Source organism: Oryzias latipes, chromosome 1 (genome assembly GCF_002234675.1).
Source record: "Oryzias latipes chromosome 1, ASM223467v1".
Lineage (NCBI taxonomy): Eukaryota > Metazoa > Chordata > Actinopteri > Beloniformes > Adrianichthyidae > Oryzias > Oryzias latipes.
Window position 1 is genome coordinate 24,809,714 of NC_019859.2, and position 23,986 is coordinate 24,833,699.

General features: G+C 40.8%; 1 protein-coding gene and 1 long non-coding RNA gene across 4 annotated transcripts in view; one reads left to right on the forward strand and one right to left on the reverse strand.

Moving 5' to 3' along the window:
* Window positions 1-23,986, reverse strand: part of mgat3 (mannosyl (beta-1,4-)-glycoprotein beta-1,4-N-acetylglucosaminyltransferase) — an 83,485-nt gene that overhangs the window by 26,717 nt on the left and 32,782 nt on the right. The gene's annotated exons all lie outside the window — the stretch shown is intronic.
* LOC110015391 lies at window positions 1,908-18,515 on the forward strand. The gene is made up of 2 exons (XR_002290585.2): window positions 1,908-3,209; window positions 17,463-18,515. It is a non-coding gene; the product is annotated as an uncharacterized LOC110015391 (long non-coding RNA).

Here is a 23,986-nt window from a genome sequence, read left to right on the forward strand (position 1 = left end):
AACAAATCATCTTTAATATCTGAAGACATCAATGACAGACACATTGGTGTAATGTGTCTAACTGAAACCTGGCATAAACCAGAGGAATATCTGACACTAAATGAAGCCTGTCCCCCAGACTACACCTACTTTGAAAAAGCCAGAAATACTGGACGAGGAGGAGGCCTACCTGTCATATATCGCAGAAACCTTTATTTTACACCCAGTTCACCACCTTTATCGTCTACATTCGAATGCCTGTTATTCAAATGTAGAACAGAAAAAATAACAATAAAAATATTTATTTACCGACCACCCAAAATGCACCCCGGCTTTTTCACTGAACTACAAGACCTGCTGACGACAATATGCGCAACCTCACCTAGTACGCTCATACTAGGTGACTTTAACTTACATGTAGACACTCCCACAAACTAGGTGACTTTAACTTACATGTAGACACTCCCACAAACTAGGTGACTTTAACTTACATGTAGACACTCCCATAAAACTCTACTGTCGCTACTGTCTACTGTCGACTTTTTGGAACACAGCATGTAAAAGAACCCACACACTCTAAAGGACACACTCTTGACTTGGTTATCACTGACACAGCCCCTATTACCAGCAAGGAAGTCTACGACTTGGACGTGTCTGACCACAAGGTTATTTCATTGGAAGTAGCATTAGCTCACCAACATCAAAACACAAAATGGGAAATATATTTCAGGAACCTGAAAAACACTGACCATGCAGCCATACATGAGGACATACAAAAACTCTCTCTGCCATCACCACTCACCTCAGTTAATGAAACTGTTGATCACTACAATTCTAAAGACCAAGGTACGTTTCATCTTTAATTTCCTTCCTGATGGAAGGAGGTTTTCACTCAAAATCTGATGATACATGGCCCCATTCATTCTTAAAATCTTCCGAGCAGGCCCAGATGGGCCCAGCTAACGAAGGAGTGACTTTGTAAGAAGCATTTCACGAAAACTTGAGTGACCTAGCCAGTCTCCAGAACTCAACCCCATAGAAAAATCATTGGAGGGAGTTGAAAGTCCATGCTGCCCAGTGACAGCCCGAAAACATCTCTGTTTTAGAGAAGATCTACATGGAGGAATGGGCCAAAATACCAGCAAGAGTTTGTGAAAACCTTGTGATGAATAACAGAAAATGTTCAACTTTTGTTACTGCCAACAAATGGTAAATAACAAAGTATTTAGTTTAACTATTGTTATTGACCAAATACTTTTTTGCTATAGGTAACAGACCAAATACTTTTTTGCCCCACTTTAGCTATACATTCAAGGTCAGGATTAGAGTCATGGGGACACAAAAACCAAAAAATGTAATTACCGGTACATAAACAAATGACGTGTTGTGACAATACATAAAAATTTACATGGTAACAAACTGATGTGAACATTGTTCACTTTGTTTCACAGTGCCAAACTTCTTGCCACTTAAGCCAACATAAGGATAGACAAAGGAGGAGTTTTCTTCTTCCTCTTTCGGCTTCTCAGGGGTCGCCACAGCAAACAAGTCGCATGGTAAACTTGGCAATGTTTTACGCCGGATGCCCTTCCTGACGCAACCTTCTCAAACCAGGCTTGGGACCAGCACAGAGGTAGAGAAGGGAACAGGGAGCAGCCCGGAGTCGAACCCTGGTTTCACGGACGGAAGGCGCCGCAAACCAGCACGAGCTAAACCGGCTCCCAGACAAAGGAGGAGTATGGGGGTCAAATCAGGACAAGGTTAAAGTGAATGAAAAATAATTTTAAAAGTTTTAAACTTGAAAGTACATACTGTAAACTTAAAAGAAATATCAAAAATGTGAAAAATACAATTTCAAATTAAAACAAAAGACATTTTAAACTTAAAGAAAAAAATGTTAAATACATTTTAGAAGACTAAATAGAAAATAAACCAACATACTTAAAACTGTTGAAAAATAATGTTTACTTGTAACAGCTGCTGTCCTTTATAAACAGTTTCAATTCAGAATTTTTGTTTTTCGCAATGATCCTAATTTTTTGTGGGGGGGGGGGCTTTCAGCCCATCGGCTACTGGGACATGATTGGCATCGGGTTACGGTGATGTCATTTACGGTTAAAAACAGCGTCTGTTGTTTGCTACGGCTGTGTTAAACCCCCTTTGATATACTAAACCTTGGGCGAGCATTATCACTACTGTATGCCACTAGTTAACGAAAACAATTTTAAAATTTTCCATTTTTTTTAAATTTACAAAGGGTATTTTACAAATTTACAATCTGGTTTTTCATTCACTTTAAGCTGACGCACCACAGACGAGGTATGACTTCCAAATACTCAAATATTCTCGCTGCAGCACAGACAAAGAAACATCACCTAAGGAGGACATGCACACAATGCATCACAATGCAGCAGCATTGAATGTGCAGCGGTAAAACAGACAACCCAGTCCCTTGTTTGCAGTTTGCAATAAAATATTCCTGTGCACCTTCGCTAAAGAGGGCTGCTTTCTTAAGACAATTTTCCCAGCACTGATTTATTTCTTTAATTAATTAAAATTAATTTAATTAATTTTCTGTAGCATCCTCCTCTTTTGTTAAACCCACTAAGTTTCCTATTGGAAAAGATGGCAAAGTGCTACAGAAGTGTTACTTTGAGCTTGTTAACACTGCATGGAGGATTGGCATGGACTGAGCCAAGTGATATTTTTTAAAAAGTCTGGCCTAATAAGGGGACTCAACAAATCCTTTCGACAGTGACCAAAGACCATCAATACGATCTTTTCCCACAGAATGAAATTATTTTTAAGACAGGACGAGACAAAGTCCCTCTTTCTTGTTTCTCTCACAATGTCTTCTGCTTTCCCCCCAGAAACCTGCTGAACTCAAAACTGTTTGCTGCAGAGGCGAGCATTTCTATTTGTGTCATTAGTTTTGTTTGTGCACGTCAGAGTGGCGACTGCAGTGAAACTGAACCAACCGAATGCAGGCTTGACGATATCCTAGTAGGAGAGAGTCAAATGGAATCGGAAAATAAAGTGGGTTTTGTGGGTGAGTTGTGATTGTTTACTTACATTTCGCCAGAAAGACTTTTTGAAATGTGCACCTGATCGCCATTGCCTCGTGTTCAGAGCAGCTGCAATTTACGAAAGCAGACAGCTGGCTGACGGACTGGTCAGTCTGCAGGGTCAAGATGGCAGTCTACCCCATGTAGCAGACAGACAAGTCAAAGGTACTCCCTTGTCAATTCAATCAAACATCAAGGACAAAAACACAGACAGGGGATTAACTAAAGTGGGTCAAAAATAAAGCACTAAGCAGGGGGATTCATTGACACACACTCATCATCTGTCCTACTCATAATGTAGTTATGCAAACGTGGAGGCAGTAGCCTTGACAAATCTTTCATTTTGTTTTTTGTAATGTTTTGCGGCATTTGCATTAGTTCAGGCAACAACTACTGAATGCACAGAATCAATCCTGACGAGCAGGGAGAATGGCGCCTTTGTGTTCAGCATTGTGCTGTGCTATGCATAACAGGAAACTGGAGGCTGGAGAGTGTCCTCGAAAGAAGAAGCAAAGTTCTGCACAGAGGAACAGAATGACGCGGGCAGGCTTTGCATATTGAAAACAGGTTAAAGAAGAGAGACTAGAGCAACATTAGACACTTAAACAACAACAACCAGAAAAAAAAAGCCTGTGGGTAAACATAATTGTTGGGAAGGAAAAGGTTAGTACATTTAAAGCTGCAGAAAGATGAGTCAGAAAGAGAAAGTAAACAGCCTGGAGAGAAAGAATTATATAGGTAGGGAAATCAAGAGGTAGTGCTGAATTTAAAAAAAAAAAAAAAAACTATGGCTGTGGTTACAAGGAGAAGGCTGCACAGTATACAATTTCGCAAAAATTAAAAAAAGGATTCTGCATGTATACCTGAGGCACTGTTATTTGCTGATTCTAAGCCCCAGGTAATCTGATTCCTTTTATAACACAACTCAAGAGAACACGAAGAGCTGTGAGCTAAAATATAGCATTGCAATTTATAGTGGCATCATAATTACCTCATAGTAAAAGCAAGGCCGAGCATCTAGATTCAGTCTCAGCCATTAGGCAAAAGAGAAGCTATAGTTTTTCTTTTCTAATGCTACGTTCACACGCCGAGGGTGGTTTGATTGTGCTTTGAAAGTTAAACCAGTGGAACTTTGAACAAAACAGGAAAGCGCATTTGGTAGTGACAGATGGGTAGCATCCTTTTCATTTCACGGAAGGGCCAACCATTTCAAGATTGATCATGAAGGAAAAATTAATAATTGCGGTTTATGTCCGGCTGGAATTATATGACACAAAGTCTTTCATATATGGGAATAGAACTGTGAAAGAAAAATTGTGGAGCAAAATATGAGAGATTTACAACACTTCAACATTTCGAACATAGCCTCTTCCAATTGTGAGTACATGCGCTAGTAATGGGCATTCAAGAACCTGTGTTCACATACCAGGTGTGGGTTCACATACCAGTCATGTTTGTCAGCAACTACTGTGACTAAATGATTAGCATGGCACACTCAATGTTTGTATCCACTTTTTCACTGTGTCTCTTTTTCAAACCAGTTTGGTTTGTTTGCTTTGGTTTTATCTTTGCGCCAGTCTGGCTTGAAACATGGAAAGAAGAGGTAAACGGAATAACATATCCAAACAGAGTAATTAGTCTAGATACACATCTGTAAAAAACAAAGTTACTCTGTGCTTATCAGAGCACAGCACATCCCAGCAGAGGCACCATTTTAAAGGAGAGAGTGAGCGAGTCCTCCATGTCAACTACAGTTTGTATCACTTGTGTAATCATAGGTAGAGCTTACCACCCCCATTTCCAAACTACAGCAAACGCTGCACAATGGGAAGTTAGGTAGAGTAAGAGAAGTGACTGTGTAGGTATGACCTGTGCCTGAAATGTCACCTTACACTGCAACTGTCAGTAGCTTATTGAAACACTTTTTGTGCTTAGTTGTATGCTCGCGCACAGACGCATGTTTCCTTGCAGAAATTCGGACTCCTATGAAAGTTTTAGACTAAAATGTGGGGTCAATAAATGAAGCTGCTGGTCAGAATTCATACTGCTTACTCTTAAGACCCCTTTGTTGACACGTGTGACCACCACATACCTCAGACAAACCTAAAAAAAAGCATTCAGTCTTGGCTTACATGCACACACGCACGAATACACTCACAAAGACTTCCTCTGTTTCCTGCTCTTCACGTTGGCCACATCGTTCCCCTGTATGAGGAGGAGATTTCAAGCAGTGTGACAGATTGATCTGCAGTTGCTCCTGCATGTGTGAGAGCAACTGTGTCTGATGAAGTCCACGAGGTTTCTCCCACAGTGGAGTTTATACAACTATAGCAACTCTGATGCAAGGTGCGATCACAAGGCCCGGCCCTGCTGTTTGTGGCTCACTTATCTGCCACAGGCAAAGATCAGAAAGGGCTGCATGATAGAAATTCAGAACTGCTGGTCTGGACCGTGTGAGGGGTGGCAGTGTTGGGGTCACGCAGAGAAAAAATAAGTCACTTAAGTACATTTTGATTGCACTTGTAAATAAAAGCTGTGGGGAACAAACAACCCAACAGTAAAACACAATTGCCCTTTCTTAAGTATAAATATAATTTTTAAGGTGCCAACTTTAGAAACAGACGGTGGGAGGTATGTAAACAGAATGTTTTATATCAGAAACGATAGTAATGTGGGAATATCGAACTATATTCGAGACATGTTCCACTGCCATTTCCCTGATTCACGATAGTCTAATAAAAAAAAGATTGTTTGTGATCTCTCTATCTGGAGAGACAAAACATGAAAGAGGTTGTCATGGAATCAGCTACAAGCCACAATATTGTATTAAGTTGTCTGAACAAAGTTTAATTCTGCTCTAGTTCTAATTTGAAAAAGAAAGAAACTTACCACAAACACACAACAAAATAATGGCTGTAAAGACTGTTTCTAGATAGGACAACTGCCGACATCACTAAGAAAAATGAAAGGAGGATCCACTAGCCCTCATTAGCTTCTCCCACAAATCAAACACCTCCCTGGTAGAATGTACATTTGAACCAATGTTTAAAGTTTTTAAGTCTATCAAGGTTGCATTCCGAAACTAGAAATTCCCACTAAATTCAGCCTTTCTGTAGGAACAATTCCTAAATGTCCCTTTTACAAGTTTCCTCAGTTCAGACATTTCTTCAGAAGGTCAGCAACTTTATTTGGTTGAATCTTCATTCTCTGTAAAATATTTGCGGCTGGTTTAAACTTAAAGTTTTTACCATAATATCAAAGCAGAGGGATATAACAGAATGCTAACTTCAACTGCGTCCAACTTTTAAAGTGTGACGGATAAATAACGCTTCATAAAACAACACCAGGACCCACACCGTTGTTGACCCGCATGGGTGCTGTGAGTTTGCATGAAAATAGAACAACCGATTGTTGTGTGTGTATTTGTATTTGTAAGCATAATGCAAGTTGCGCGTACTAATGACATAATGCTGAAGTATGGCGCCTTTACACCGCATCCTAGTCGTCAGTAAGATGCATGTACTGGCTACTGTCTGACCACAAGCACATTGCACGCACTGGGTGGCAAGTGATGCCCACAAAAACTACCTACTGATTGTCTAATTTCCTGATTGTCTAATTTCCTAATTTCTAACAGTCAGCCTCTGTGGAAGGACTGTGCAAGGAGCACACACACATATCACTTGAATGACACTAACTGGCTCCTTACACAGTGCGCAGGGTTTGGGAGGGTGAAAAAAATTCAAAATCTGTAAGATTTGTCTGTGTCTCACCTACTACACCCTTACATGTTGTTTAAGCAAGCCCCTAGAAAAAAAATCTGCAGGAACATTTTTGCTTTATGGGCTCAAAGAAGTCTGTGACCTTGGTATTGCATGTGGGCCACATGCACGCCCTGTACAGGTTTGCCCTTTTTTTTCACTTGCAAACAGCCTGTATCCACCCGCAAGGGCAGTTGTGACTAAGATCTGGTGACTCTTTACATATGTAAATGCTGTTTGGGTCATTACCATTGCGTGTTACTTTCTATATACACTACTTTACCTACTGGCTGCATTTACATTTTCATAAAAAAAGAAAGAAGGTAAACAGAACACATAGGTGTTTACAGAAATGCACAAGCTAACGCACTTCTGCAGTAACTAGTCTTTGGTGTGGAGAACTGCTCAAACAGCAACATGTTTGGAGAACACGAGTGAAATTACCAAAGCTTTGTCATATCAAGGTGTGTTTGTTGGGGTTGGGTTTTGCCTTCTGGCATAGTTTCACACCTCCATTTTAAAGCTAACTGGCCTCACAGGTTTTACCAAAAAAGCTCCCCTTTGCCCTCAAAACTTACTGTGTCTCAGCTGACAGAAGCAGTATAAACTTTCTTTTTACATACAGCTGCATGACTTGAAGATGACAGATTTTACAAGCGCTTGAGTATAGTTGAAAGCCGAAATGAAGACAGGAAACTCTTGTAATATCTGACAAATCAGAAAAGTTAACTTCCTGTTGAGTTGGTTCATTTCAACCTGATTGTTTTGGTCACGTGGTGCGCACGCTCCACAACAGCAAACAGTGTTCACTCTCTGCATCCGTCGGAGCAACTTAATGGCACGAAAATAGATATGGAAGGAGTGGATGGGGAGGCTACTGAAGATGCTGAATAGAGACTGAAGCATGTCAGAGATGTGGAAGATGTGGCAGGAATAGATAGGAATATGTTAGATGGAGTAATGGGTGGAATTAGTAGTATGGACAGCAAGATATTTAATGAATGCATTGAAGATGAAACTGTATGCACTAAGCTTTAAGCTGAATTTCAAAGAATCAAAGGCAACTCCAAATACCTGAATCTCAGACTCAAAAATCTCAGACTCAAAAGCAGAACTTCAAGGTAGTCAGAGCAAAAAAGTAAATAAAACTTCTTAACTATTGATCGAACCTGGCTTTTGGGACATGGAATGTCACCTCTCTGGGAGGGAAGGAGCCTGAGCTGGTGCGAGAGGTTGAGAGATACTGTCTAGATATAGTCGGGCTCACCTCCACACATAGCCTGGGCTCTGAAACTCAGTCCTTAGAGAGGGGTTGGACTCTCTACCACTCTGGAGTTGCCCAAGGTGAGAAGCGGCGGGCTGGCGTAGGCTTACTCGTGAGCCCCCAGCTCAGCCGCCAAGTGTTGGAGTTCACCCCGGTGGACGAGAGGGTCATGTCCCTCCGCCTCCGGGTGGGGGACAGGTCTCTAACTGTGGTTTCGGCTTACGGGCCGAACAGCAGTTCGGAGTACCAGGCCTTCTTGGTGTCTCTCGAAGGGGTACTGGAAAGTGCCCCAACGGGGGACTCCATTGTCTTCCTGGGGGACTTCAATGCCCACGTGGGCAATGACAGTGGCACCTGGAGGGGTGTGATTGGTAGGAACGCCCCCCCTGATCTGAACCCGAGTGGTGTTTTGTTATTGGACTTCTGTGCTCGTCATAGTTTGTCCATAACGAACACCATGTTCGAGCACAAGGGCGTCCATCAGTACACCTGGCATCAGGACGCCCTAGGCAGGAGGTCGATGATCGACTTTGTAGTTGTTTCAGGTGACCTTCGGCCCTGTGTCTTGGACACTCGGGTGAAGAGAGGGGCGGAGCTGTCCACCGATCACTACCTGGTGGTGAGTTGGATTCGCTGGCGGGGAAAGAGGCCGGAAAGACTTGGAAGACCCAAACGTACTGTGAGGGTCTGCTGGGAACGTCTGGCTGAGCCCTCCGTCAGGGAAGTCTTTAACTCCCACATCCGGGAGAACTTCAAACAGGTACCGGGGGAGGTTGGGGACATTGAGTCCGAGTGGACCATGTTTTCCACCTCCATTGTCTCTGCTGCTGCTCGGAGTTGTGGTCGCAAGGTCTCTGGTGCCTGTCGCGGCGGTAACCCCAGAACCCGGTGGTGGACACCGGAAGTAAGGGATGCCGTCAAGCTGAAAAAGGAGTCCTACCAGGCCTGGCTGGCCTGCGGGACTCCAGAGGCAGCTGACAGGTACCGGCAGTCTAAGCGAGCTGCGGCCCGGACTGTTGCGGAGGCGAAAACTCGGTCCTGGGAGGAGTTCGGTGAGGCCATGGAGAAGGACTATCGGTTGGCCTCGAAGAAATTCTGGCAAACCATCCGGCGACTCAGGAGGGGAAAGCAGTTCTCCACAGGCACCGTTTTCAGTGCAGGTGGGGAGCTGTTGACTTCGACTGGGGACATTGTCGGGCGGTGGAAGGAGTACTTCGAGGATCTCCTAAATCCCACTGACAAGCCTTCTTTTGAAGAAGTGGAGAGTGAGGATTTTGGGGTGGGGCTGTCCATTACCCGGGCTGAAGTCACTGAGGTAGTCAACGAGCTCCTCGGTGGCAAGGCCCCGGGGGTGGATGAAGTCCGCCCTGAGCACCTCAAGTCTCTGGATGCTGTGGGAGTGTCTTGGCTGACACGTCTCTGCAGCATCGCGTGGCGGTTGGGAACCGTACCACTGGACTGGCAGACAGGGGTGTTGGTTCCCCTCTTTAAGAAGGGGGACCGGAGGGTGTGTTCCAACCATAGGGGAATTACACTCCTCAGCCTCCCTGGGAAAGTCTATGCCAGGGTACTGGAGAGGAGAGTCCGTCCGATAGTCGAACCTCGGATTCAGGAACAACAGTGCGGTTTCCGTCCTGGTCCTGGAACAGTGGACCAGCTCTACACCCTATCTGGGGTGCTGGAGGGTTTGTGGGAGTTCGCTCATCCAGTCCATATGCGTTTTGTGGATTTGGAGAAGGCGTTCGACCGCGTCCCCCGTGGCATCCTGTGGGGGGTGCTCTGGGAGTATGGGGTCCGGGGAGCCTTACTGAGGGCTGTCCGGTCTATGTATGACCGGAGTAGGAGCTTGGTCCGCATAGCCGGCAGTAAGTCAGACCTGTTCCCGGTCCACGTTGGACTCCGGCAGGGCTGCCCTCTATCACCGGTTCTGTTCATAGTTTTTATGGACAGAATTTCTAGGCGCAGCCAGGGGCCGGAAGGGATCTGGTTTGGGGACCACAGGATTTCCTCTCTGCTTTTTGCAGATGATGTTGTCCTGTTGGCTTCATCGAACCGGGACCTCCAGCGTGCATTGGGGCGGTTTGCGGCCGAGTGTGAAGCGGCTGGGATGAGGGTCAGCACCGCTAAATCTGAGGCCATGGTCCTTGACCGGAGAAAGGTAGTTTGCCATCTCTCGGTCGATGGAGTGTCCCTGCCCCAGGTGGAGGAGTTTAAATACCTTGGGGTCTTGTTCACGAGTGAGGGAAGATCGGAGCGTGAGATTGACAGGCGGATCGGAGCAGCGTCCGTAGTTATGCGGTCGCTCTATCGGTCCGTCGTGGTGAAGAGAGAGCTGAGCCGAAAAGCAAAGCTCTCAATTTACCGGTCGATCTACGTTCCAGTACTCACCTATGGTCATGAGCTATGGGTCATGACCGAAAGAACAAGGTCCCGAATACAAGCGGCTGAAATGAGCTTCCTCCGCAGGGTGGCTGGGCGCTCCCTTAGAGATAGGGTGAGAAGCTCGGTCACCCGCGGAGAGCTCGGAGTAGAACCGCTTCTCCTCCACATCGAAAGGAGCCAGTTGAGGTGGCTCGGGCATCTAGTTCGGATGCCTCCTGGACGCCTCCCTGGGGAGGTGTTCCGGGCATGTCCCACTGGGCGGAGGCCACGGGGAAGACCCAGGACACGCTGGAGAGACTACGTCTCTCGGCTGGCCTGGGAACGTCTCGGGGTCCCCCCAGAGGAGCTGGAGGAAGTGGCTGGGGTGAGGGAAGTCTGGGCATCTCTGCTCAGTCTGCTGCCCCCGCGACCCGGTCCCGGATAAGCGGAGGAAGATGGATGGATGGATGGAACTATTGATTACGAACAAATGTGAAATAGCAGTGATTAGAGGCACCGTGAAAACCTCTTAACTAGTGTTACCTACTACACTGCAGTCCTCTCTTCAAAAAATCTGAAACAGACTAGAGCAGATTTAAGTTTGATATGGTCTATTTTCAGTAATTGAAAAGTGTATAAATAAGTGCTAGATGTCACCAGAATGCACCAAATTGCACCATATGAAAATTTTACGTGGGGGCATGCCCCCGAACCCCCTAAAGTTGCAAGCACCTGCGGTGCTTGCTGCGTCCGCCTGCGGTGCTTGCTGCGTCCGCCTGCGGCGTCCGTTGCTTGGGTCGCGCATGCGGCGGCGGGTGGCGCTGTGCGCGGTGTCGGGCAAGTAACTTTCAGGCAGGGCCAGTAACTTCCAAAAACTACTGGCCCTATGGGCCAGTGCAAATTTCTGGGTTATGTTAACCCCTGCTCACCATTCTGAAATCTTCGTTTTGAGTTGCGCTTTTATTCTGAAATTATCTTTTTGAGTTGCGCTTTTAGTTTTTAAGTTGCGCTTTTAGTTTTTTTTGGTTTTGCTTCTAAAACCTGTCGACACATAAGAAACAGTGTCATGTCAGTCAAGGAGAGGTGAAGTGGGACATCTCCAGCATCCGGAAGCTCATTGGCTACTGAATAACTCAGAATCTTACGTCAACATACCAGTTTAGAAGGTGAGTTTTTCATGTTTTTCAAATCTTTTACTATATTAAACAATCAAACGTGTACTTTATGTAACCGGAGGACGCCAGCACAGTCAGATGAGCTCCACCAGTAGCTGCTAGTGAAAAAAGATCTTAAAAAATAAGATGTTGCATGAAAACTATCACCATTCATTGTAAACAATGTTCTCCCGTGTTCGCCATGCTAGCTAGCTCAATGCTAGCGGGGTTTCCGGCTCATTTCATGACTTTTACAGATTAAACAAAGTCCATTTTGTACGACAGTGTCAGGATCGGTCATGTCAAACCTGGGAATAATTGCCCGTGAATTGTCACTAGGATTAATCAAATTTGAGATTTGACTCAAAAGATTTGAAAAACATGAAAAACTCAGCTTCTAAACTTGTATGTTGATGTAAGACTCTGAGTTATTCGGTAGCCAATGAGCTTCTGGATGCCGGAGATGTCCCGCCTCCCCTCCCCATGACTGACGTGACAATGTTTTTACGTGTCAACAGGTTTTAGAATTAAAACCGAAAAAAAATAAAAGCTCAACTATAAACGAAGATGTCAGAATGGTAAGAAAACAAATCAGCTGGTGAGAAATATGATTGTGCTTTGGGTTATATCTTTTGGTTGCAAATTGTTGGTTTTGGTTCTCAATTTATGCATTTGGGGTTTTGATGCGCGGTTTTACGGTTTTGATGCACAATACTTTACTTTAGAATTGATACAATAAACTTCTATGTGGCTCATAGGTCAATGTGGTCAAAATTTTGGCTTAAACAGCGGTTATAAGCAGAATTGTTGCTTTAAAAAAAAAAAAAAAAAGAAACTACTACTTCACATGAAAGACTGTTCTTGTAAACACAAGGCCCAAACAATCAAAAAGTTTGGTGTATTTGGTCTTATCAAACATTAGGTCTATTAGATTTTAACCAAAATAGATCAAAGCTAGTGGCATAGATCTCAGCCTCATGTTAGAAATTTTTATTTAACCTTTATTTAACGAGTTGAAACCCATTGATATCAGAATCCCTTTTTTAAGGGTGACCTGGCCAAGAGGTCAGCAGTATACGTCACAAAGTAACAGTATAGAACAAATATAAAACAAAATGATAACTTTAGAATTTTACAATATAAAAAAAAAAGTTAAAAGTGAAACTAGTTTGAAAATAGAAAGCTCAATATTATAACATTCAAAATGAGGAAACCCAGAAAGACGAGTTTGTCATTGATTCATGCTAGTTAGACAAAAGATCAAGGCTCTCCCAAACACACCAGCCCACCAGCAGACCTTCTGCACACTCTCGGAGCCCTTTACCTAAATTCTGGCTCTTTCGATTGTTTTTCCATTTTCGTTTTTTTGAGGGGGAAGGGAAAATAAACTCAGTTTAATGGATCATTTTAGCATTAGATCAACCAACTCCATAAAATTCCAGAGGAAAAAAAATCCATTTTAACATAAAATCTGACCTTCAACTGATCAAGGAAAGAGGGAGTAGGCATGAACAGTGAAATGGCAAAATAGTGTGTCTAAGCAAAAAATACAAATTGTTGCTTTAGACTTGTTTTCATTCTTTGCTAAGTTGATGATGACGACTATTCACAGCTAATTTCTGTGTTTCCTCCATGTCCGCCTGTCTTTGCTTGTGTACCGGATTCCTTGATTTGACCCAGATTGTTTCCTCTATTCAGCAGACAGAGCCAGTATAGACAGAGACACCATCAATTCCTGAATTAGGCTGACAAGAGTGACCCAGTCTTCAGGGTTTAAAAAAATTGCATGATTTAGACACAAACACTTAGCTGTCTGCTGAAATTGATAAATAACATCGTTTGTACACACAAACACAGTCTGTCTTTTCTTATAAAACGCTGCATTCTACTCCTGAAACAACGAACAGTCAGGGGGCTTTTTCGTAGTTTCATGCAGTCATCCATTAAGGGCAGCTGTCGCTTAGGAAATAAAGCTGTTGTCCACAAACAAATATGTCAGCAGTTTGAGACCTGGCCTCCAAATTCAGCATGATAAAGTTTCTGTAGCCGGTAGGACTTCTCAGTGAAAAGCAATCTGTTTAGTTAACAAGACTAAAAAAGCTCAGACCATTTATCAACAACTCCTTAAAAGAAAATCACATTTTTCAAATGTGCAGAAATCCCAATGAACACCAAATATAATATACCTGAAGCTAAATTATCGGGAGTAGAAACTGTTGAGTGAAAAGAGTTTTTCAACCCTGCTATCCAATAGCAAACCCTGAAAACAATTGCTCCTTTGACAGCAAAGAAAAAAGCTTTGAGTCCATTAATCATTCTCTGAAAGTTTGTTGTATTGTCACATCAAAATGTTATTCAGCATGAAATATATACCGCATTAAAATTATAGACCGTTAGGAAATGTCAGTATGAAATCAGTGATGAAAAATGTGTCTTGTCCTACCACCCAGGTTCACGGGATGAAGACCTTCATCCAGCTTTGCTGAAACATTCACACCAATATGAACTGAAGTTGTCTTGTGTCTTTTGTAGGGGTGTAATGATTTATTTTAACGATGATTCAATTTATATCATAATTTGTGGTTGCTGATACAATTCATAGAGGATATTGGTTCATTTTGAATGATCCGATCCGATTCACTGACCTAAAATTGATCCAGGACATCTTTAGCCAAAAATTCAACTAGTGTGACTCAGAGATAAATACCTGGGTACTGAACAGAGCAGGTGGAGTTTTTCAGATTCCTATTTTTTTTTTTTGCAAGATAATCCTGTGTATATTTAAATGTGTACAAACAAACAAGCAAAAGAGAATTAATGACAAAACTATTCAAATTTTAGTTTAATTTAATTTAATTTTTCCACATAAAAATAATCCAAAAGGAACATTATTCAAACATTGTAACAAACTGTATGGTCACTTGTCTTTGCAAAATTCAAAGTGTTTCCTCACATTGGACTGAAATGATGGTTTGATCTCTTTTGCTGCCATCACACGTGTGTTTTTAAGTTATAGTAAAATAAACCTAACATGCCTCAATCCAAATGGTATTTTCCAATTATCAATTTACCTTATTTTGAAAGAGTTTTTTAATGGCATAGGTCTATTCGATTTGATTTGATTATCACCTTGCCTCTGACAGATCGATCTGGCTGGATAGTAGGAATAGAAATCGATTCATCAATTCCCAGTAATCAATTACCCCATACTCTCCTATTCTTTAGAGATCATGTGGATTTCCAGGTAGACTGTTGCATCCTGGTCACTAAAATAAGTTGTTGCTTCTATCATAGCACCTCGTTTTTCAGAGCAGTACTTAAGTCACACTTGTGTGACCGGATTATCTGAGTGAACAACAGCCTCTTGGGGAGAAAAAGCGCTAACAGGTCATCATATTCATTTACGGATTAATGCAACATTCAAAAGTCTCTCCATCCCAATGAAGCATTGACAAAAAGACCTAATGGCACATTGGCATTTATTGCAAGACACACAGAGGAGTAACGTGAACAAAGATGGAGACTAAATGGACAGGGACTTGGAGGTTGACAAGACTCTGTGCATTCCAAAAGGTGAGCAGACCTTGATCTAGACCTTGTGATTACAAGCACCATGACAACTCATGGACAAATGCTTCAATAATACTTGCCTTCTGAAGCTAATGAACCGCTGAGTGAACTTTTTTTTTTTCATTTACTATATTTTAAAATCAAATCAGTAGAAACACAACCAACTAGTGCCAAGAAGACTACAGGAAAAGGGGAAATAAGAAAAAAGCAACTCAAAGCAGCCCAGCCTCTTTGCTTTTTGCAAAGAGGCAGAACTTCTGTGGTAAAAGAGTGTGTAAAACAGCTGGGGTTAGTCAGAGATCTGCTAAAGTTAAGAGAAAAGGAAAGACAGTGAGGGGACCATCAACATTGGATCATAAAAATACAGAATGATTACGAGTTTGCATGCTCTTTTAATGTATTGTAAAAGGTGAATGAGAATTATTTTATTAAAATAAATCACTTTTTCGACATGTTTAATATGTCATTACCACTACTCTTACCAAATGTTTATTAATTTTTTTTTTACATATTTAGATGCTTTTGTGAGTTGTTTGTGTCACCGGCTTGGCATTTTCTCTTTTGCGATTAACAGCTAATTTGCTTTGTAAATGATGACAGAAGACTACCGTACACTAAATTAACATATGGGTTTTTTGGATTTTTTTTTTTTCATTTACAAATCAGATGTGGCAAGGCACTTCCTTTCACCTTTCACATTTTATCCTTAAAATGTTTCACTAGTAACAGTAATTTGACTAGTTTTGACCCCCTTATGCTATTTTGTTTTTTAACCGGTGTAAGATGAGAAAGTTTCCCACTGTTTTAATACCTCACAAAACTAATTATGCATTGTCTGTACTACATGCCAACACAAAAGACTATAAAAGTGGATTTAGGGCTGCCTGTCAACATTAAAGCCAAAATGTGGCAAATAATCTGCTAAATTGTGCAAGCAGGAAGGTGACATATGCAAAATACTTCACATTTGGCTATTGTGCGCCAGTATTTTGCATTCAATCAACATGATTAGACATTTCCCACAAGATAAAATGTGAACAAGTGTATGATGAGTGTTTTACTTATAGCAATAAATACAGAATGAAGGTTGTTTGCCCTCATCTTCTTACAGAGGATTTTGGTTCATTTTCCTCCTTCTGCTTTGTTTTTTCTTCTTGCTGCTTGTTTAAATATTGCTTTGCTTTCCCCTCTGTATAATGTATTATTACGTTTTCAGCTTCAGTACACCTAAGAATGTGTTCTTTTGTATCTCAGGCTTGTGATCATTTAAACAAATATTTGAGTTGCTGTTCTCGTGTATTTAAAACAATCCACTTTGATCACATAAGTGCTTATAAAGGAAAAAAGGGAAATTCTCATTTTTAACAGAATAAAAAATTTCAATTCTTAAGGACCACTGGTACAGGTAAAAAATAGTTGAAGAATTTGGCAAAGAAATGTGGTTTAACTACAACCATTACCTTTACCTCAATCATTACAGTACTGCTCTATGCTTTAACCTAAAATTTAAAAAATGACGTTTTTTCCTACTTTTACAAACATGCATGAGATCCAATCATTTTAGGATATAAACACTGAGCAACAGGAAGGTTTTGTTGTGTTTTCCTCTCTTGCATGATGCTACCAGTTTAGACTAAATATTGTCACTTTGACAAAATGTACAGCACATGAAATGATCAAAAGGAGAACGCAGTCCAAACAGAGCTGGCAGCCAGTTTGATTCACAGATGAGGAGGAAATGATCCTTCCTCGCACACATTTTTGCTCTTATCGACTATCGACAATCATGATGTCTGCGTGGCAGACACCTGGTCCTTTAGACAGAGTTTGGTTAGCTTCATATGTGGTCAAACAACACAGGCAAAATGGCAGGCATGATGACATTTATGATTGATGATGGAGCCAAAAATGAAAAACCCTGGAGACAACAATGGTTCATGCTCGCAGGAATTATTGGTGACTTTCATCCCAAATCGTTTGTCTTTGATATCTGACAAACAAAAAAAACACTCAATTTTTCTAAGCAGTCAAAAACGGAGCAAAATAAATAAATAACTGCAAACCAGGGGACTAGAGTTAAGGGGTACAGGTAATCTGAATGAGCGCTGCCAGAACAGCACATTTGGTTCTCAAGGTTCTCTTTAACTTTGAAGTAGAGCAGATGCATCAGATTTCTCGAATGTGCTGCCAAAAAAAAGGCATTTGAACCACCCATTCATTCAAAGTAATCCAAAATACTCATTTGTGACATTTAATAAATAGTGTTTGTTCAGTGTTTGAGTTTCTTTCTTTAACCTTCCTTCTGCAGTGTTCAAAGTGAAGTCTCCAGTGCTTTTATCAAAGAAGCAGTGGATTTCCGGTCAAACAAACTTCTGACTTTTTCAAATTCAAAGAGAAACATTTGTCCGCACAGCTTGACGAATCTAGCTGAAGGAGAAGATGTTTTGGCTTCAGCGCAAACACACAGCCCAAGTCATGAAACTACACAAAGTGTCTTTTATCGAGCTCCTGGATTCCTGACATGTCTTCAAGAGCGTCTGGAATTCATTGTGTTTGTGTCAAAGTGCTGACAGTTTTCCGAGGAGAAAGCTAATGTGAACAAACAGAATTATTGAATAAAACTGTTTTTAATTCAAGTGAATTATTCTGCATATTTTTATGTGTTGGACTGGTTGCATGTGTGTGTGAGAGCTTTGCCTGTAGGCTTGTCTCCAAGACAGATCTGCTGGAAAACAATGAAGCCCATTCAAGGAAGAACCTCCTTCCTCTAATATAGCGTATCATCATGATATGGTGAGGCAGTTTGTGGATTACCCATCATGCTCACACTGAAAAACCGTTGCATTGGTATGAAACCATCGGGCAAAAAAGTGTCAGTATATCATAAAGCCATCTTTTTCCTTGCTTCAAATATTTTCGTAATTTAAATACAGCTTAATTGATAAAAGAAACATATTAGTTTGCTTAAAGATTCAAATCATAAACATATATACACTGGAGGGATAATCTCTAATGTCACCCACAGGATCTTAATCATCAAAAATAAAGCCTGAAGTGGTTGATCCAACTCAAAAACCCATCGCCAGAAATATTGAATTTTTTCAACTTTAAACAGAAAAGAAAAACATTAGAATAAAACTGATAGAGGGATGCAAAGATAAGTAAAATTAAAACTAACCATATTCACTACTGTAATTATTTACAACCAATTTTCCATTCAAAGAGTGTATAGGATATTTTCAATGGAATAGCTTTTTTACATAACACAATTTGTTCCAATTAACTGTTACTGTGATTTCCAAATAACTTAACTTTAGTTTATTTTTAGTTTAAGTAATTTTTCTTTGAGAAGAACCAAAAATAAAAAAAAACACAAACATAGTTTTTTATTAGTTTCGAACCCTAACCCTATTGTGTGAAAAGGAACATGCAAAAGGAAAGGGTTTATCTCTCAGGAGCTTGGAGTCTTAAAGATAAACACAACTTTTTACTAGAGTTAAGGCCAGTTCCTGTTCCATGTTGAGGCCCAGGCCCAACTCTCCAGCTCCTCACAACTTTCCAGGATCCACAATGCAGATCCTGTACTTGTGTGAGCAGTGTCACCTTACACAGCCTTTACTGGACAATGCACACCCACCAGGGTGAAACGTTAAACAGAAACACAATATGATCTGCATTTCACTATGACGCACTAACAGCAGGAAACTGCACTGCTGTTAAAACGGGGACTGTTGTCATGCTGGAAACACACATGGATAGACAATATTGACCTCTCCTTTGGACACACATATTTGACAGAGAAGAGAATTCAGCCAACAGAAATATCAGTTTTATTATTTTTTTTTATTTTATTTTTTTTTACCTCAGCTGTCATAGTTAAAAAAAACGTGTTGCAGTTTTCCGCGTAAAATGCCCTTTCCTTGTTCAAAAAAGCATTTTTGTTAATCGTGATTCTGAGCGTCTGCTCTAACCAGCTGGTTTTAGTGGAAAAATGTAAACTTGACTTCATTATGCTCTTTATGGAGCATGTCTCTTTTAAAACAAGCACTACAGCTTTATAATGTTCATTGTGAGGTGTTTATGTGCCCACTGATATAAAGCATGCTGAGGTTATATGCTTTTCTGTGCCGGTGGGAGCTGCAGATTACTGAAGGGTGGGTAGTAGTTTGCAGACAGAATGCATTTTTCGTTAAGATTCAACCAGAAGAAAAGAAAAAAAAATAAGTAAAAACTTCACACCTTTTTGGACTCCTTTTTGGAACAAAAAGAGGGTTTTTCTTGTTCGCACTGAATAAAGTAGAGCTTTCCCTTTTTTAATATTTTTCTGAGCCTCCTGACTCAGTGTTCGTGTGTTTGAGAGTTTAGCACTTCCCCAGATGGGATTCCGTGCTGCAGGATAATCCTGATGAAAATATTTTTGGTCTTCCTATTTCTCCAAACCTCATCTCCATTAGTCTATCCATTTACACAGTCATCTTCCACTTTGTAAACATGACAACCTCAAAACTAGTGACCAAATTCTCTAAAATGTACCAACATCACTAAAACAAGTAATGTGATATGTGTACTGAATGATTCCAGCCCCCAGATAGTCAGTCTGAATTGTTTCTCTTTTTTTAACTGTCTTTATAACCTTTTTTTTAGCACACTCTCAACTTGGCTCATGTAAATGGACCCTTCAAAGGCATTTACACGATTTGGTTGGTAAATTCATTCTTGGTTTCACTCAGACACACTGCCTTTGACAGATCTTCATTGGGAAATGTCGAATAAAGTGTTTTATCCACAGCATGAATACAAAATCAAAAAACTTCCAACCAACACCCTGCAGTTATGGAGGGGAAAGACAAACTCTTAGGAATAAAGAACAGAAACTGAGATGTGAATATATGTCTTTGCATAACTGTTAGACAGGAAAGAAACATTGGCATCACATGGGAAAACAAAAGCTGAGTTGTATGTTCAGGTGTGGGTGGTGACTGTTACAATCAACCAAGTGTAAACATCTTGGTTAATTATCTACTGGCTTATCAACTATTTCAGTTTGACAAAGATCTTGAATTACTCACTACAACCACTAAAAACAAAGTTGGTTCAGGGTCCCAAGACACGTCATTTCGGATTTGAGGGTTTTTGGACAATTATGACATCTATCTGAAAATCAGCGTGATGCTGCAAGGTAGAGACGATAAGATATAAAAACACACAGAGACTCTGTGGGCAAATGGGCGACACCCAAAAGGAGCTAAGGCTGTGCATCAGGGATCAGTTCATCTGACTTACAGGTAGGAAAATGAGCTGCGAAAATAACAAACAAAAAAAAAAATCTTTGGTTTCTTTGGTTTGCCAAAAGTAATATATTATCATATATATGGTTATATTTTACTCTGAAAGGCTTGAGAAAGCATGACATAGACCTTTTGAAGTAATATAACCAAAGCACTGCTCACAACTGAAGATTTAAGTACATTTGGCAAGCTTGAGCACATATTGTTCAGTAGATACGGCACAGAAGAGATCAACTGACAATTATCTACAGCTAATCAGAACACAGGACACAATGCACTGTAACAAAAACAGCATAAAAAAATAAGGTAAACTGTGAAAAGTGAACCGTAAAATAGCAAGGGACCACTGTATTTGAATATTTTTAAGGACTTCAAGGTAAACACAAACCATCTTGGCCTTCCTTAAAGACAATTGCCATTTGTGTTACACTATCTAACTGGCAACGGGCACCCCTATAAACTGTGCAGTCGTGGTACATTCCACCGTTGCAACCTCAATAAACATCTACTAGGTTGAGCACAAGTCAAGATAATTTCTCCATTCTCTGAGATGATGTATTCTCAAGAGTGAAGCGGTTCTATTTTCGCCAAACTGTCTGACAACATCTCAACATAAAACTGTCCGTGGATTTAAAAGTAGAACATGAACATGGAGACGCACTCCTGCAGCTGCGCTCAGAGTGTATCACAGGGGGAGACCCCACCACGCACTCCACCCTCCCACCACTGAACTTTGTGTACAGTGTTGCTCGTGTGAATATGTGCTTTTGTGTTAAAACAGTGTAGTTTATTTCTTGTATCTACACATTGTATCACAGTGTTGAGATATGACTTTTTTGTCACCAATGCCAACTCTGAACTGTATGTGTGTATTTGTTGTATGTCTGATCTTGTTTGGGTTGTACTGGAACACATCTCCTATGTCAGTGTAAAAGCTGTACATATGACAATAAAAGGATTCTGATTCTGATGATGCAGAAGTAGTCAGAAGAAGGAATCAAAAACCCTAAAGAACTGGCTAAACGGAACAACAACAACTGGGTTTCAAAGCTTATAAGGAAGTGCAAAGCTTGTAAATGAGAGTGTGCTTGTCTTTGACAAACAACTGCCATGTGTTGAGTGTTTTGTTGCCATACTCAATTGCATGTGCCAGAGAAGAAATCCATATTTAATCATCGCAGCCTATGCTCCACGTTTGTGTGTGTCTAAGAGACTATAGAGAAGCAATCAAGTAGGTCAATCGCTGCAAAGAGTACACTTGTGTTTTATGCAGACTGAAATAGGCCAGAAAAGCTAGAACATGTGACAAATGTGTGCTTGTGGAAGTGAAGATTATAGTTTTTCAAGAAATATAAAGCCCACAGCTTCACATGATGGTGGCCATCTACCTGTGAGGTTTGTTTAACATCCTTGTGGAAGTCTTCATGGTGTTACTTTGGTGTGCAGATGGCAACCAGGAAAGGTCATGCTAATAAAGCAGAATACCAGGATGCTCCAAAAAGAAACAGTAAAAGTCAAAGCAAACATAGAGTTACGACCGAACACTAAACGACCGGTTGATGGGGTTTAAATTGTGATGGCAGTAAATTAATAACTTTGTATAAAATGCAGAAAAAAGCAAGTATAAGAAACTAGCTTAATGACTATTTGTTCATAACATTCCATCCATTTGTCAGTCCATCCATCCCTCCATACATGAATACATGGACAGACAGCTAGATGTTACTTTTTGAATAATTTAAAACACTTTTTATACAGGGGTTGCCGATAAAAAAAAAACTAATTTCCTGCATCTCTGCAATAGAAAACTGTTTCTAGTTAGTTTTAAAGGTAGATTACTTTTGTTGATGTTCCTAGGTAGGGGAAAGCTCACTTTCCTAATTAAGAATAATTGATTTTACAGTTACAGAGTAAATACAGATATAGATTCGATTTAACTCAAATTGGAAATCCATTTGCACCATTACCTCATACGGCTAGAAATTACCACTAAAAAAACAAATAAATACAATTAAAATTTGAATGCAGAAATACACTTTTTAATCTAAATGAAATGTTGGGACAATTTTGGTTAAATATACATGCTTTCAATTTCAAGGCCAAGACTTACACTTGAAGTCTAGATTGGATACCATAAAGTCTATATTTTGTATCCTAGCTGTGCTTCAACACATCTCCAATGTGGTTTGGCATGCTGACTTTAACAAAACTTTGCTTTAAAAAAAAGAAAAAAGAAGCAAGTGTCACAACAAAGCAAGCCTGCGAGTACTGGTCAGTTTTCCAAACAAATAGTAAAAGTAATTCACACCAACAAAAAGCAGCGGCCTCTGTATTTTACTGCTGATGGAGTTTGATGGTTATTGGATTTTAGATTTTATTTTGTCCGGCTACAAGGTCAGTTTTCTAATATGTTTATTGTTAATATATAATTTTGTTTGCACAAAGTAGAGGTAGCAATTTTTTTTATCTTTGTTTTACAGCATTTGTGGGTATTTGGGGTGCAAAATTCTGGGGGGAAAAAAAAATCAAAAAACAAAACAACATATCCTCTTATTATCAATGCATTGCTGTTTTCTGTCCCTACATTAACTGGCATGCTCTGTCATACAACTTGGAATAGAATTTGACAAAAGTCATCACTACCGTAGGCCTTATAACAACTGCCCTTATGGCTGGATACGAGTTGGCTGTGGGGTGAAAAAAATGGGAAAACCTGTACAGGGCATGCAGGTGGTCCGCAGGAAAGTTATAGACAGCTCAGTGAGCCCCTGGAACAAAAATGTCCATGCACAATTTTTTTGACAGGAATGCTGAGGGTAGCAAGCACCTAACATGAAAGGGTAAAGTAGGGTGGATGCAGGGGAGTCAAACAGGTTTTTCATTTTTCAAGCCCCCCCCCAAATCCTGAGCACTGCATTGAAAAGCGTGCGCTCCTTGCACGCAGCCTGGGTGTTAGAAATGAGGAAATTAGACAATAAGACCATAGTTTGTGTGGGAATCATACAGGTATCCTACAGAGACTTGTGTATCACCAGCACACCCCATGCGTGCAGGATTTGCGCACAGTCAACAAGAAGCCGGCACCCCACATTTTACTAACGACTATGGTGTGGGGTAAAGGCAACATACAACAGCATCATCTGAATGTCATCAGTGTGCACAACCTAAATAATCCTTACAAATACATTCTCTTACCACAAGAACTACAATTGTATGTTCTATTTTCATGACCTCCCTTAAGGTGGCCACATGAGGATCAAGAGAACTGCAAGAGACAGCTGAGCTCAACTTAGGATGTATCCACTCCCATCTACAATGGGAGCTCGGAAAATGCATAACAACCTCAGTTTTATAACTTTAAAAACTCATGCTAAAACAAAAAGTCATTACTTACATTTACATGTAAACCTCTGTGCTTTAGAGCACATCCATGTGAAGAAATGTGTTTCTCCACAGCGCAACGCGGCAGAGGAATAGAGAGCCCTCCACACCGAGAGTTTTCTAACTCGTCATAACTGTGCTCACAAAGAATCGTAAGTTTCCC